This window comes from Gracilinanus agilis, chromosome 2 (assembly GCF_016433145.1).
Source record: "Gracilinanus agilis isolate LMUSP501 chromosome 2, AgileGrace, whole genome shotgun sequence".
Lineage (NCBI taxonomy): Eukaryota > Metazoa > Chordata > Mammalia > Didelphimorphia > Didelphidae > Gracilinanus > Gracilinanus agilis.
In genome coordinates this window covers 326,318,781-326,335,389 of record NC_058131.1, presented here as the reverse complement: position 1 = coordinate 326,335,389, position 16,609 = coordinate 326,318,781, and positions in this window count along the sequence as shown.

Below are 16,609 nucleotides of genomic sequence, written 5' to 3'. Positions count from 1 at the left end.
TTCTCAATGCTTTTTATATAAGCCTTGAGCTCCCTCAAACTCTCCTCCAGCTTTTTCTTAAGGTCACTTAAGATATTTTCCAGCTGTCTTTTAAGGGGAGTTTTTACTTCTACTTTGATGTCAAGGATTGATTGAGTGGTAGGAGGGATCAGTTGGATTGGACAGGAAATACATTAGACAGGATGAGGCAGAGATGAATCTCTCATCTGAATCTTGAGGTTACTCAGGGAATTTACCAGTTTTTTTTTTTCTTAAAGAGGAATAGATAAACTCCAACTTATCTTGTTATAAGTATGCCCAGGAACAGTCTTAAATAAAACCATTGTGAAATATTCTCTGGGATCATGAACCATTTTAGATACATAAGAAACAGCATTTTCCTAATTTGAGCTATGCTGTTAAAAATCATAATTAGTCACCTATTTAGTATTTTTCAATATGATTATTAAAATTGCTTGCAATTCTACTTTGTGTCAGTATGTGGCACTACTGGCTAGGGGTTAGGGTTTCACAAAGCTAGCAGGCAGGGTCTTCTAGAGACTTCAGATAAGAAAATTGTTGTAAATACAGGCACACCCTAATCAATTAGCCTTTTAATGGACAGCAGGCAAAAAGCCTTAGCCCAAGACTAAATTTAGGAGGGACAACAGGAGAAAGCAAAAGCTTTCTATTTTAGGCAAAATAAAACACTTTCTTGTAGGTAAAGCTCTCAGATCATAGCTTGAATTTTTGCTAAGAGGTTTAGGAGAGTTTTCTACTCTCTCCTCCCCACTGCCCTAAGGGGTAAAAATGCCAGGACCACATCCTTCCACCACATGTTTCCAGGGAGCCACTTTCAGGCCAGGTGGGCAGGATGCCACTTCTCTGAGCTGCCCTAGGGGTAAAAAAAAGGTATTTTATTCTTAATGGTTTCGAAAGCTTTTCAGGATTAAAGGAGAAATTTTAGTTGCTCCTGTTTCTGCTGACTGCTCTCCCTAGAGGGGCCCTTGGTGTTTGGAAAAGGCCTTAAAGAATTCTGGGCTGAGAGATGGAGGCTTGTGGGGGCAGGGTTGAAAGGACCTGGCATAGGGGTGGGGGGTTGGAATTGTCTACACAGGTGGAGCCCTGAGGGCTGGCTAATTGTTGCCTAAGGAAAAAACAGCCAGCTCATCCAGCAATAGCCGGTAATTCAGCTGTTTTCAGTTTAAGGTGGAAAGAAGGAAAAAAAAAGATTTAGAACTTACTTCGGCGCAGCAAACAGATCAACAGCTGTAAGTTGTAACTCCAGAATTAGCTGCTAAAAGCTGACTGAGGGATAGTTTAGAGATAGTAGAAAGTGAAGGAAATTATCAGTAGATTGAGGGTGCTCATCAAAACTTTGTAGTCTGCCAATTAATAAAAGAATTAAAAATTTAGAATTTTGATTAAATATGAGAATTCTAAAGTAATATTGTGATTGTTGACTTAAAAATATCATAGCTTAAGTCAAAATTACTTTTAGCAACTTTATTTACAGAGGTGGAAAGAGTGAAAGTGGAAAAAATATAGATAAAGAGATGGATTCTAATAAGCCTACCAGTCCTTCTCCTGAGAAGCCAGGCTCAGCACAGCATGACTTCCCCAAAACTCTGTGTCCACATGGATTTTCCCAGTAATCCTCAGTCAGAAGTCCAGGGGTGTCTTCTTCACCCTCCTCGCAATGCAGCCTCCTTCAAAGTTAAGGCAGGAACCAATCTCACCAAAAACCAGGAAAGGAAGGCCAGCTACTCACCCAGCAAGCCAACACAGGATCTAGTGAAAAAGTCTCCTCCTCCAGTCTGGTTCACTGATGCAGAATCTCCAAAGACAAACTCCAAAGGAGAAGAAGTTCAAATGAGAAGTCCCTTGGACAAGAAGCTCAGGACTTTTTATAGTCCTTTTCCCACATCACTTCCTATCTCTTCTCTGCTTTATGGGAACCAATCATAGCCTTTCAATTTGCCTAGCCATGCCCAGGGGTAGGACAGTGGCCTTGGGAGTTGTCACCCACTCTAGCAAGTGACTTGTGAACTCTCTTACTTAGGGTTAAGTAGGGTTAAGTTCTTGATTTGTTTAGCTAAAAATATACAAGAGGAAAGTTAATCCTATCCTCAGTTCTATGGTATATTACTTTTATAATTATCTAATCTCTCTCCATTCTCTATATGCCTCATGAAATTAAACCTTTCAAGGTATCCATTCTGTGCTCTCCCAGCTAGGCAGTTTCTGCCATTGCCTTGTCCAGTTTGCTCTATGGATTCCCATTTTTATTGTGCCTCACTTCCTAAATAAAGTTACATTTAGCAGGTTATAAAGACTCTGCCCCTGGTAGGACCTTCTCTCCCCTAACTACTGCTGATCTATAGTCTCCCTCAGTTTCCTGCTTTTCATCATTTATCTTAAAATATCTTACTTGGGTTCATGATCTCCCACTCTCTCAGGTGCAAGTTGCCCCCAAGAGTTCCAACTCCAACCTCCTTCCTGAGGTAAAATCATTAATCTTTTAAAGCACCAAATCCCCTGAAGCAAATTAAGCACAATGTCATCATTTCCCAAAACAGAATATTTCTCTTCTCCCATTGGAGCACCCACTATTGGAATTCCTTCCCACTATCAAAGCAAGACCACTTTCCTGTCCATCCCTTTTCAATCCTTTCCCCTCCTCCTCACACTCCCCTTAATGTTTTGTTGGGATCACAGGAATCCTTTTCCTTTCTTTGCTAGCCCTCAATTTGATCTTGCATATCATACACATTCCCCTTTAGCCCAGTGTTCCCCTCTTTTCCCACCTCCACCTTTCATTCTTATTCTCATTTTGTAATGTATCTCCATAAAAAATATTGGTTTATCTATAAGCAGAGTATTCCCAGATTCTGCCCCAGGCCCACCTCTTCACTGTTATCTCTTTCTGACATCTGTCTTCACCTCTATCTCTTTCATTTCAAAAGAAGTTTCTCCATCTTATCGCTTTGTGTATATTTAGAAAGGTATCTCTAATGGGTCTCTTTGCTGCCTGCCACACCTCAGGACTTCTATAAAGAAAGTACTTAAGAAGTTATATAATACCAGATAAACATGTTTTTGTTATTATTTTAGCCACAGTAACTCATGAAAAATGATCTACTGAGGTTCATAAGGGTTGCAATTTGTATCTCTCACATAGATATTCTTCTCTTGACCTGAATGGTCTCCAGCTGAGTTCATGTCCTCATCAAATTTAGCCTGAATCAATGGTTCTCAAACGGTGGCCTAGGGAATAAAATTTAAATATGGTAAATAGTGATAATTACAACTAATAAGAATAAAAACTCCTTGGGGGTCCTTAATAATGTTTTTTTTTTTTAAGAATATGGAAGGATCCTGGGAACAAAAAACTGTAGAATTATTGACTCGAACTATGTCAGTAGCCTACCTCCTGCTTCCCCTGCCTCAAGTTTCTTCCCCACTCCATTCCATTCTCTGCCCAGTTGCCAAAATGATGTTTCTAATATACAAATCTGACCATATCACCATCCTACTCAAGCAATTCCAATATCTTCCTTTGATTTCTTAGTTTACAAAGTCTTTCATTTGACACTTAAATCCTTTCATAATTTGACACCAATTAACTTTCCTTGGAGTATTACACTTCGTTCCCTTCATAAACTCTTTAGTACAGTCAAATTTACTTTTGTAACATGCATCTCTCCATCTCCCACCATCATGCTTTTGAACTAGTTATCCTTCATCCCTGGAATGTATTCCATACTTAAAATTACCCTCTCTTTAACTTATTCTCTCAGTAGCCCTAATTTCTGGAATCAAGTTGTACCTCCTTTGGGAAGTCTTTCTTTTTTGCCTTATTTGCCTTCAGACTGACAAGAACTTAAGAATACTCCAAGGACTAAGCTATATCGATCAATAAGTTGCATTTGCACATACTAGAAAAAATAGGATTTAAACTTTTATTTCAATGGAAAATTACATCTGCTTGCAATTATTTGTATTCAAAATTCATTTGGATAGATAGGAGAAAGTATGGGAAAATTATTTAAAATAAAAATATTAATTAGGGAATTTTTGTGTCAATTGAGACTCCTAGTCCTTTTATTAAATACTATCTTCCACATGAAACCATGGGGTACTAATGCCTTCTCCTGAAAGTACCTTGTACTTATTTTGCACTTACTTAGATATGTAAATATTATATCCAAAGACAAAATGCAAACTCTTTGGGAATAAGAATTTTAAATTTTCTTTTCTTTGTATGTCAGGTACCTTGCATGATACTTGCCATGCTGTATACCTTTAACAAATGGTTATTCCCTGATTGGTGAAAGAATCATAAATCTAGAAATATAAGGGAACTTAAAGTTCAAAGAGTCCAACTTCTACATTCTATGGTAAGAAGTCTGAGGTACAGAATGATTAAGCAATTTAGCCAAGGTAATACAATAAGCAACAAAACAATAATTTAAAGTTGTATTCTATTTTCATGATATCACACTATTCTCTGAGTAGACTATTGTTGAAATCACAGATCTTCAAAATATTATTCTGGGGTCTTCATGGCCTTTGGGCCTCTTGATATGGAAAACATGTTTAGACATTATTATGATAGCAACTCCCTAAAATTGTAGATAATGAAATAGAGAAACATGTTTTGATCTAATCAGGGATCTAATCTCACTATTATTGCCATGACCAGTTGTCTTCTCTTTGGAAGAGAGAGATTGACGGCTTTGTGCAAATATACCTCATTTAAATCCAATTCATGAGTGAGTCAAGACATCACCCAGTGATGCCATTGATCCTCTTTAAAAATGAAAGAAGAAAAAGAATATTTTAACTACCCTGTCCCTATTTTGTGTATTATGGTTCTTTTTTGATTTCTGATCTCAGGAAAACTAGCAATGAAAGCTTTCCTGACCCTGAGAGAGGAGAATTCTTTTGCAAGTTTTTGCTCATTACTATGTATGGTGACATGGGTTGGGCAGCCAGGAAGAGTAGGATACCAGTCTTCAACTTATTAATTCACCCTGGGTTTGCAACTTTAATAAATGTTGAACCCTATTCAACAAACTTGTAACTATAGTTTTGTTTTGTTTTTTTCTCTGAAACAGCAGAGTGGTCATCTGATAAAGATCCATTCCCCTTATGTGTAGCTTCTTTCCTTTGGAAGGAACAGTCTGAAAAATGGAGTCAATAACTGGTTTCTGTTTCCATCTCTCTGGTGCTAGGGATTGGTAGAGGTAAATGAAGAAAGACAGTGTCCTTCTTTCTTCTAATTATATATATTTTTTGTTACAGCTTCACAGTGGATGACATGAAAAATCCTTGGTAATGGTAATTAGCGGCTTTTTCCATTTGTAGGCGATGGCCCCATGCATGGATAGCAGCACAATTCTTTATTTATGCACTGCTGAGTTTCTACAAATAGAGAAATCTGCTAATTATCTACACATTTTCATTCTTTATCTCCATTGAATTTTAATGAGTAGGAATTGCCATTGACTCATTCATATTTGTGAAGAGGGAACAGTCTCTCCCTTTGGTGATTTCTCTCCCTCTGTGACTTTGAGGCCAGACGCCATTAGTGTAATTCAGGAAAGTCTGCTCTTCCTTTCCCTCACCCCTCCTCCTCCTGACCCCTAATAGTCTTCCCCAGCAATATTGCTTTTGGCTGAATGACCAGGATTATGTGAGAATTTTGCTTGAATTTTCTAGGCAATTGTGCCTATATAGACCTGTCTTCAAAAGCCTTTTGCTGCTTATTTGATCCAAGAGGAGAAAAGTTAGACAGCCTAGGAAAGTGGCTTCCTTGAGTTTTAAGGAGTAGCCTCCATGATCATATAATTCCATTTCTTTCATTTTATAGATAAAAAAATTAAGATAACTCGTTGACTACCTCGTTCAAATTAATAAAAGATCTAGTATTTTAACTAAAGTCTCTGATTACAAAACCACTATTTTCAATGAAACACACATGCATTTTTGGTTGTTCAAATCAAATCAATATAAAGTTATTGACTTACCATGAACCACAAAGTGAGTCCATATTATTTCCTGGGATTAATTTTAAAGACTTTTTAAGCATTTGGTACCAGGATACAAGTCCTATTAAGGTAAATCAGCTGCTTCAACATTTATTTGTCAAGCATTTACCATATGCAAATCCTTCTTTTTGCTCATGAATGAGGAAGATAAATCTTTACCTCAAGGATCTTTGAGTCTCTCTAAAAGGATTGGGATAGGTGTGTGAAGATAAGATGACTTTCTGGAATTGCCTAAGGTAGGATTTGGACAATCCAGAACTAAGAGAGCCATGCCAGGCAGGGGAAAGTTTTAAGCAAAGAGAAAAGAGACAAAGAGGTGGGTAATATTTTATTTAGAAAGAATATGAATATACCAGTCTAGCTGTTGTAAATGGATTATGTTGGCAAATAGTGAAAGACAAGTTCAGAGTAGATAAATCTGTTACAACAGATATACATACATACATATGTATATGTATGTATATATTTGTGAATATATATATATATGTTTGTATGTAAGTATGTTAAACCAATAATATAAAAATATAGAGAGAAGTGGTGGAAGGTACTTTAGACTTGGAGTCAGAAGATCTAGGTTCAAGTCCAAGCTCCATTACCTACTACCTATTTGATCAAAGATGAAAACACTTTTGTTTTCAAGCCTCAATATTCTCACCTATGAAATGATAATAATAAAACATGTACTGTCAAACTTATGGAATATTTTCTGAGTCAAGGGTTGTATAAAATTTCATATGAAAAAGAATATTATATAATTTTTTTTCCACTGACATCCTCTCCCACATCAGAGTTCCCTGTTGATCTCAACTTCACAAAGGCCATACCAGAAAGTATAACATCAGACAATTTGTATGAAGTTAGGAAGGCTCTGGACAGGAGCAGATGATTGACTATGTATCTTCTATGAAAACCAGCCTAGTTAAGTACAAAAAGGTTCATCATCAGAAAGTCCATCCCTAGGTATAAATTACCTTTTTCACTCAGCCACCTAGCATCTAGCATTTAATAACCTTATAAAACTGTCTACTAAGGCATTGAGGACAATCAGAATTGGTAGAGATAAGATCCATTAAAATCATGGATCTTTCAAAAGCATTCAAGTCTATTTATGTGAGGGGTACCTGATGACTTCTTCATCCAAAAATGTTCGCCTTGTCTGCCTGATACAGTGCTTTAAATTCTCTCAATTAGAGTCATTCCTTGGGTGAAGGCATTTCATATCAGGAAGACCTCTGCTAAAATATAAATATTTCTTCTGGGAGGGATAATAACATAAGCCCATTAAATTCCTCTGCATGAATTAATTCAACAAATTAGTTTCAGTTTCCTAGCAGGGCAACAAGGGGATTGGATTTAGGATGGGAAACTTTTTGATGGAGGTACAGAAAGGTCTGAAATAGGGCTGCTGGACCAGAATGGCAGTATAGTTGGAGACCTGGGCATCTAGGGAATCTCAATGTGATTATTATGATATTGGGAGTAGGGGAAAAGGAGTGAAGCTCCTAAAGGATAAAAAGCAGACTCCCTTAACCAACTCACTGATTTTGAAATAGAGATGCCTCCTGACAAACAATTTTAAGTTTTATCCAGAGATGCACTTTCAGTCTTAAAGAGTCAGAAACTTAGGTCTAAGACTGAATTATCAGGGCACATTATCTGATCATCCAGTTACCCTTTTTAATGTATTTAATGTTCTAGCTTCCAAGTGTAACATGATGCAACCAAGGACCACACAAGAGCACCATGGAAACAGACTCCTGAAATTAAGCTGCCCAGGCAACCTATTCCATAGTTTCAGCACCCAATAGCAAAAATGAAAGAAGAAAAACCTTGTCTACAACAGGCAAGCTATTTAACAAGCTTATTGGAGTCTAATTTCCTATCCACTTCCATGCTATCTCATGCTTGCACAAATAACAAGTTATTCTGGCTAGTACATACCAGCACTGAAAGGAGTGCAAAACCAGCTTCAATGCCTATTTTTCCTCTATTTGTTTTGAATAGAACCCATTCTCATCTCTAATGCTCAGCTTCAGATGAGTTCTTCCAGCCCTAAGTTGGTTGTTCTTAGACATTAATAACTTGAATTGGTATAGTGCTTACAGATTTGCAAAGTGCTTTACATACATTATCCATATTCAAAGGGGATAAGCTCTGTGGTGAGAGTCAAATGTCCTAACTGGAGTTCCATTCAAGAGGTCACCTCTTTTGATGCATTTCTGTCATCTGACAAGAGGCAATAATGATACAGTTTTTGCTTATTGTCCAGGGAATCAAATGAGTAAATGTATGTAAATGTGCTTTAGATTCTGTAATGCCCTAGACAAATGTAAGCTATTATCATGTTATAAGGGCAATTCCATTGGTAGTGAATTCCCCACTACTGGAAGGCTTTAGGCAGAAGTCAAGTATAGTACAGACCAGTGGTTTCCAACTCAAATAGAAATGAGGGATGGCATGTAAAGATCTCTACAATCCACATATTGATTTAATTTTAAATGAAACATTATGATACATTATATTTTTTATTTATTTTGTTAAATATTTCTCAATTACATTTTATTCTGGTTTGGACTATACTCTAGAGTGATGTGAGGTTTTTGATTGACACCTCTGGTGTAGAGGAAATTCCTGCTACTGGATAGGATAGACTGAAAAACCTCAGATATTTGTTTCTACCCCTGAGATTTTCGGATTCCATGAGAATTTCAGGAAATACATGTGCAAAAGAGAATTGATTGCAAACCAGGAAGAGCACAGAAATTTGGTCCAGTTAACTAATGTCCCCAAAGGATGCATACTACTCACCACAGCACCATATTAGCATATTTGAGAGACAGCTAACTCTGGAGGGAAGAATTCTGTACTCATAATAAGAATGGATTCGTGTCTCAATGTTTTCTCCAACATTTTGTAGACCAACAGGAAAGCCATTTAGCCTCTTGAGCCTCAGTTTCATCATGTTTACAATGGGGAGAGTCAAACCTTTAGTATGTATTCACCTCATGAGACTGTTTCTTGTACAAATCAAATACAATTATATAAGTAAAATAGTTTATAAATCTTAAAAGTTCTGTGTTTTATTATAACATTTCACACTCATGAATGAGACCTTTAAATATCTCTCTGTCTTTCTCATTCTTTCCCTTCCTCCCTCCCTTCCACAACCTTAGCTTGTCATGGACAAAATGAAAATAATTAAGTGTCAATAACTAAAGTTTATTCCTGACAAACATCTGATGAATATTTTCAGATGCTCCTGTTTTGTGACCTTTAAGTGCCCTAGACAATGACGGAATCTTGTTGAAGGCTCTTTAAGCTGAAATTAATTTATGCCCGACAGTGATTAAAAGAGAAAGTGAGAAGGGGATGGAAATTAACAAATCCATCTTTATTGCTGAGATCCCATTATGATTATAAGGAGAGGGAAAAATCAACGTTGCCAGTGCCAGCTGCAATCTGGTATGGAGTTTAAACAGCCCGTCCCGCTTGGGGAATGTCCTTGGATGGACAGATTTGTCTGTAACAGAGACTCGCTCAAAGAGGGTCCCTCTGTCAGGATGTGACAGTTCTGTTTTTTCATTGTCTGATCTCTTGAGTTAGAGGTTTGGGGCTGGAGCTACACTCAGTGAAGTGAGCCCAGGGAAGAGGACAGGTAAAGTCTTTCGCAAAGCAGTTTCCCCACCATTCACTTCCAGGAATAGAATTAGCTGAATTTTCCAGTCTCCAGAAGGTAGAGTAAGGGATTCGACAGAATATCCCCAATCTACAGTACCATCTACACTAGAGACAATAAGACTAGGAATGTTTTCTCTAAAACAATAAGTTGATTCTCTAGGAAACACATTCCCTTTGCCAGTAGTAACCTTTCTCCTTTATAGTCATGGGATTTACCATTGGATAAAAACCGAATAATTATATAATCTATACCCCCACCTTATCTTACAGATAAGACAAGTGAAGCCCATGAAAGACAAACAACTATCACTAAGTCACACAGGTAGCAGAGAAAGAATTCCAATTAAGATACTCTAACTCCAAATCTAATATCTTCAGTTCCCCTAACTATAATAAACTATTCACACCCCATCTTTACATTTGTTGGTCACTCATTTTCAGTTGTAACTAATTCTTTGTGACTCTATTTAGAGTTTTCTTGGAAAAGATACTGGAGTGCTTTGTTGTTTTTCCATTTCATTTTACAGATGAGGAAACCGAGGCAAACAAGGTTAAGTGACTTTCCTCAGGGTTATACGGTTAGTATGAGGCTGGATTTGAATTAGAATCTTCATGCCTCCAGGTGCAAAGCTCTATCCACAGCTGCCTCCTTCTTTAAAGAGAGACCTTTTACCATCCTTCAAGACTCAGGAAAACTTTACCTCCTTTGTGAAGCTTCCTCTAATTTTCTCGAGCCTTTCATACATTTCTATGCTTGACACAGTGGTTAGAGTGCCAGATCCTGGAGTCAGTCCATTTTTCTGAGTTCAAATCTGACTTCAGACGCTCATTAGCTGTATGATTTTGGACAAGTCACTTAACCTTTTTTGCCTCAATTTCTCATCTGTAAAACGAAGTGGAGAAAGAAATGGCAAACCACACCAGTATCTTTGCCAATAGAATCCCAAAATGGAGCCATGAAGAATTGACATAACTGAAAAAATGACCGAATAGCACAACATACCACTTTAGGAATATGAATCTAGAACTATAGAGGAACCTCATTATCTATTCTAGTTTAACTCCTCCTTTACAAAAAACAAAAACAAAAACTGAAAATATAAACAAAAAATAAAACCTATGGCACACATAGCTTAAATGGCTTGCCCAGTGGATCAGAGGTAATAAACTTCAAAGTTCCTCTGACTCTAGAGACCATTTTCTTTCTGCTAAACCATACTACCTTTCTTTGTTGATTTTTTTCAATAGTAATTACCCCATGTTTTTTGGTATAATAAAAGAACCAAATTTGGAGTTGAGAGCTGTTTGAGTTCTATCTTCTATACTCCTAGTACTGGCTACATTACAGTGGGCATATGATATGATCTCTCAGGTCCAATTTCCTCATTTGTTTAAAAATATTAATAATACTTATATTGCCTTTCCTATACACATTTTTTAAATCTCAAAAGACATTAAAATGCATATTACTTAATTTTCCTAAAAATGAATCATATTTACATATGTTAAAGCTGACAAAGCTTTCCTCATAATTCCATATATGCTCTGGGTACCAAAACAACATTATCCCTATTTATAAATGGGCAAACTGAGGATCAGAGAGAAAGAATGACCTGTCCAATGTTACACTCATTAGCAGAACTATACTAAGAACAAGGTTTTCTGATGCCCCTGTTTGATGTCATTTCCACTAAACAAGATGCCCCAAGGATGTAATCACTCAAAGGTCAAAGGCAGAATTAAATACTTATTTGCATCTCTAACTCAGATGGATGTTTCTATTAGCCCCCGCCCCCCAATGTTCTGTGTATTGATTGAATAATTCCTTGAAGGAATCTTACTTGCCCCTCTTCTCTAGGACAGACTGCTTCTCCATTCTGGTATATAACCAGTTTCCTTTGCTTTTCACATCCATCTAAGAAAGAAAATTATATAGTCTTCTTAGCAGATTTCTGTGTCTTTCAGCTCAGTCAGACAATTCTTCATCATTTCCAGCCCAAGCCTTCTTTGCTGTAATCTGGGCCCAGTTCCTCTCTCTTCTGATAAGAACTCAGTCACCTTCCTTCTTATAATAACCCTTCAGGCACTTGAAGACCTTTAAACCCCTCAGCTTTCTCTTCTCTGCACTGAATTCCTTTCATCAGGCTGAGTTTCTTCAATGTCTTTAATCATTTCCCATTGCACTCCCCCTCTATGTCTAAATGGCTCTTTTCAAATGGGGAGGGAAGCTAGCAGTGGATACTCTCTCTTGAATCATGCTTGGAAATCACAAAGACAGTCAGCCCTTCAGGCTCTGTCAGGGAAAGCTTACCTATGAATTTTTGTAGGCAGGCTGGACTAGCTCCTCCACACTAGGTTCCCCTACTCATCTGACTGCCCTTCCTACAGGAAAACTCATTCTATAGATGCAGATGTCAGATACAGGGCACCTTGTGCAAAAGGAGGCTCATATGCCCAAAGCATATGAACTGATCCAAAGGAAGGTAAAGGAGAAGAATGACTTACAATAAATGCTACTTTAAATGGATAGCAAATACTCTTGGGACTCATTCTCCAAGAGCAAGGTCTACTTAATCTCTATCCTGATGGCCCAGGAGTGCCTGGAAGGAGTTGGGGCATCTCTTCCTTAATGCCATAGTCTAAAGCAACCACGTGGCACATTACATATAGCCCTGAGTCTGAAGTCAGGAAGATCTGAGTTCAAATGCAGCTCCAAACACTTACTAGCTGTGTGACCCTGGACAAGTCACTTAACCCCATTTGCCTCAGTTTCATTATCTGTAAAATGAGCTGGAGAAGGAATTGACAAACCATTCAAGTATCTTTGCCAAGAAAATCTCAAATGGGGTCACAAAGAGTCAGAACCGACTGAATAACAACAAAAACCTATTTGTTACTTACTTATGAGTGAGTCTGTGAACTCACACACACACACACACACACACACACACACACACACACACACACACACACACACAACCAGTAATGACTACAAATTAATTCAACTATTTTTTACTGGATGATATTAACTTTTAAGATAAAGCCTAACAGGAGTACAAGCATTTCCCCTATACCTCAGGGAGAGGAACTCCTCTGTACCACTCTGGCCTCAGGGGGCATAGGTTCAGATTTAAGACGCATTCTACCAAGCCTCATTCCCACTAAATTCTCATCTACATGAACATTTGTCTTGGTTACTTCTAGGCTGAGTCTAGAAGGTCACTCCTTACTGCCTTCTCCCTCTTGGAAGCCTCAAAGCTGGACCAACTGCCTTCAATCCTGACACAGATTCTATTCCTGGATCTTGCTTCCCTGACCTTACAAAACTCATAAGGTTATAGACTTTAATCTCCTTCAGTTAAAATGAAAGAGCAAATAATCAAGGCCCTCAGAAGCTACTTGTTGCCTTCAGATGGGATAGATCTAAATCTTCTCCTACAGAATTGTCTCTAAGCACCATAAGATTTAACTAATGTGTCCCCAATTCCTGCTATGTAGCCATCTCTAATCAAAGAGGCTCCTACTTACCATGTGGTAAGCAGACTAGAACCAGTTACAAAATGCCTACTAGTTTCTAAAGTCCATTTGGAATTTGCATCATTTAAGTACTCTGGACATTCTCATAAGGACTGGATTCACTGGTCAGACCATATTCTACTTGCCGTGTATTCTCAGGTATATGCTGGCTCAGAATGAGAGAGGGCCAGCCCCTCATTAAAAATCTAGTTCAGCTGTATGTAGACTTTATTATTATAAAACATTTTATGTAATATGAGTAATATTACATCCATTTTGTGGATGTGAAAAATGAGGCTATGAGAGGTTCAGTAGCTAGTATAGGGTTACACAGTCAGAGACATAATCTGAATTCAGGTCTTTAGACTGCAGATACATTGCCTTTTCTATTAGGCATTGTTCCTCTATATCAGTGATTCCCAAAGTGGGTACCACCGCCCCCTGGTGGGTGCTTCAGCAATCCAGGGTGGGTGGTGATGGCCACAGGTGCATTTATCTTTCCTATTAATTGCTATTAAAATTTTTTAAAAATTAATTTCCAGGGGCGCTAAGTAATATTTTTTTCTGGAAAGGGGGTGGTAGGTCAAAAAAGTTTGGGAACCACTGCTCTATGTGAACTAGGGGAGATAATTTCAAGGATGGCGAAAAAGAAAAATGTCAACCTCCTATTCATCTGGTTTTGTGCATCTGTAGGGTTTTTTCAACTATTTTTTTTCAAATGAGGAATATCTCTATGAGGATGCAATTTGTTCTGATATGGCCATCCTTTCTTTAATCCCCAATTTCTACCCTACCACCATCTCTAATTCCCTCTTTGATCTCATTTCCTTTCTGTCTCCCTCCAGTTTCCTCCCTTTGCCCTCACATCTTCCTTCTACTCCTACTTCTTTATTCTGCTCCCTCTTCTACCCTCTGATACTATTTCCTCTCTTTGTCTCCCACTTTCTTCCTTAGTCATGATTTCTTTTCTTCTCTCCTTTATACCACCTCCTTCCCTGGCTCCATTACTTCCAAATCTCTACACATTCTCATTCTAGTCCACACCTCTTCTGCCTTAGACTACCTTTTTTGCTCCCTCACTTTCTACCTCTACCTCCAATTTTGCAATCTATCTACTCATCTATCTATCTATTCAATTCTACTCTGACCTCCACATTCTCCCCTTCCCCCCAAATCCTTTATTTATCACTATATCTTTCTCACCTCATTTGATTCTCTGGTCATCACATTCTCTCCCCCAAGCCTTGGATTTCTTCCTCTTCCAACACTTCTGGTAGGAATAATTGGATAGTACAATTCAGTCCTAACTTTCCTTGTTTCAGAAGCAGAGAACAGGTTCTCTACTAGGCACATATTCAAGACTTTCCTGTATCTCACCTACATTTCCAAGTATCTCTCCTCATTGGATAGTACAACTGGATACCTCCTGTGACTAAAGTAAGCCAGATATGCAACTTATTGTTCAATGCTCATAATTTCTATGCTGTCTATGGGAATGTTAGCTCTGTGACTAAACATGTGGGGTGATGCGTGGCAGGAAATTAAAAGGGCCTTTGCAGCAGAGCTAACACAGACCAGGAATGAAAATTATTTCATTTAATAGATTTGCAAGAAGGCCATATGGTTTTGCTGGGCAGGACCAAGGATGTTAGGAAGAAGAGAACACATTTGGAATCTAAAGGAGGCAGGTCAAGGGATAAGACTTAGAAAGGAAGGGAGCATTTACTAAGCATCCAATGTGCCAGACATTGTCCTAAGGGTATATATTAACATATTTAATACTCACAACTGTGGGAGGTACATGTTATGATGATTCCATTTTACATTTTAAGAACTGAGGCACACAGATGTAAAATGACTTGCCCAAAATCATAAAGTTAGTATATCTGGAGCCAGTTTAAACTCAAATTGCTCTAACTACAGTCCCAACTCTCTATCCATTACATTGTATAGCTGCCTTTGGGTGAAATAATCTTTAGTTGGGGCAAGGTTAAAGAAGGAAAGAGGTTCAATTTTGGTGTGACAGAAAAGTTGTTCCTTAAGTCTTTGCTCTCCACTAACTCCTCATAAGTATGGAAAATGCCAGGATCTGTATTTATTTATTTTTTGAGACTAGGTTTCCTTATTTCTTCCAGCAGGAAGTACAGAAGTCACTCACGACCAACCCAAATTCTGATTGGCTCAGAAGTTTTAACCTGCTCATTTTCTCTGACCTGCGCTGCTTTGTCCCCTTCTCAGACAGGCTTCCAGGGGCTTACCATATTAGTACTGTACTTAGTATATTAAGATTGTTTTAACTATACAAAAGCTCTAAACTCCTGAGTTCAGGTAGCTCATCAGCCTCAGCTTCCCTAGCAGGAGGAACAACAAATATGCAACACCATGATGGTCCATGGATTGCTGTATGGGCAGTTTTGTACTACTTAAGTCAAGCTGCTAATTTCCTTTCAGAATATTTCTTCTATAACTATCATTTTATTACATATTGAAACAACTTACAACAATCATTTTTCTGATATTTTTCAATCCAAGTTCTCTCCTCTCTCATCCTTCCCTCCTCCACAAGACAGCAGGTAAAATCATATATGTTGTATATGTATTACCATACAATACATTTTTCCATACTCATTATATTGTGAAAGAAGTCATATTTTGCTTTCACTGGAGAAAAATTCATAGAGGAAATGAATTGAAGAATCACTTGTTTCAATCTTCATTCAGACTCCAACAGCTATGTTAATAGCTTTTTTTCATCATGAGTCCCTTGGAATTGTCCTGGATCCCTGCATTGCTGATAATAGTTTAGTCATTCACAGTTGATCATTATAATTTTTACTTTCTCTGTATACAAGAGTTGCCTGGTTCTGCTCATTTCACTTTGCATCACTTCATGTAAGTGTTTCCAGGTTTTAGTGTTTGTATTTGTGTGTGTGTTTGTGTGTGTGTGTGTGTGTGTGTGTGAGAGAGAGAGAGAGAGAGAGAGAGACAGACAGACAGACAGACAGACAGACAGAGACAGAGAGAAAGAGAGAGAAAGAAAGAGAAAGAGAGAGATCATCTTGTTTGTTATTTCCTACGGCACAATAATATTCCATTACAATAATATACTACAATTTGTTTAGCCACTCCTCAATTGAACAACCCTTCAGTTTGCAGTTCTTTTCCACCACAAAAGGAGATGCTATAAATATGTTTGTATAAGTAGATTTTTTCTCCCTATTTTTTATCTCTTTGTGATTCAGATCTAGTTGTGGTATTGGTAGGTCAAAGGGTATGTATAATTTTATGGCCACTCAGGCATGTTCCATTAAATAGCTCTCCAGAATGGTTGTATCAGTTTACAGCTCTAACAACAGTATGTTAGTGTCTGAGTTTTACCACAT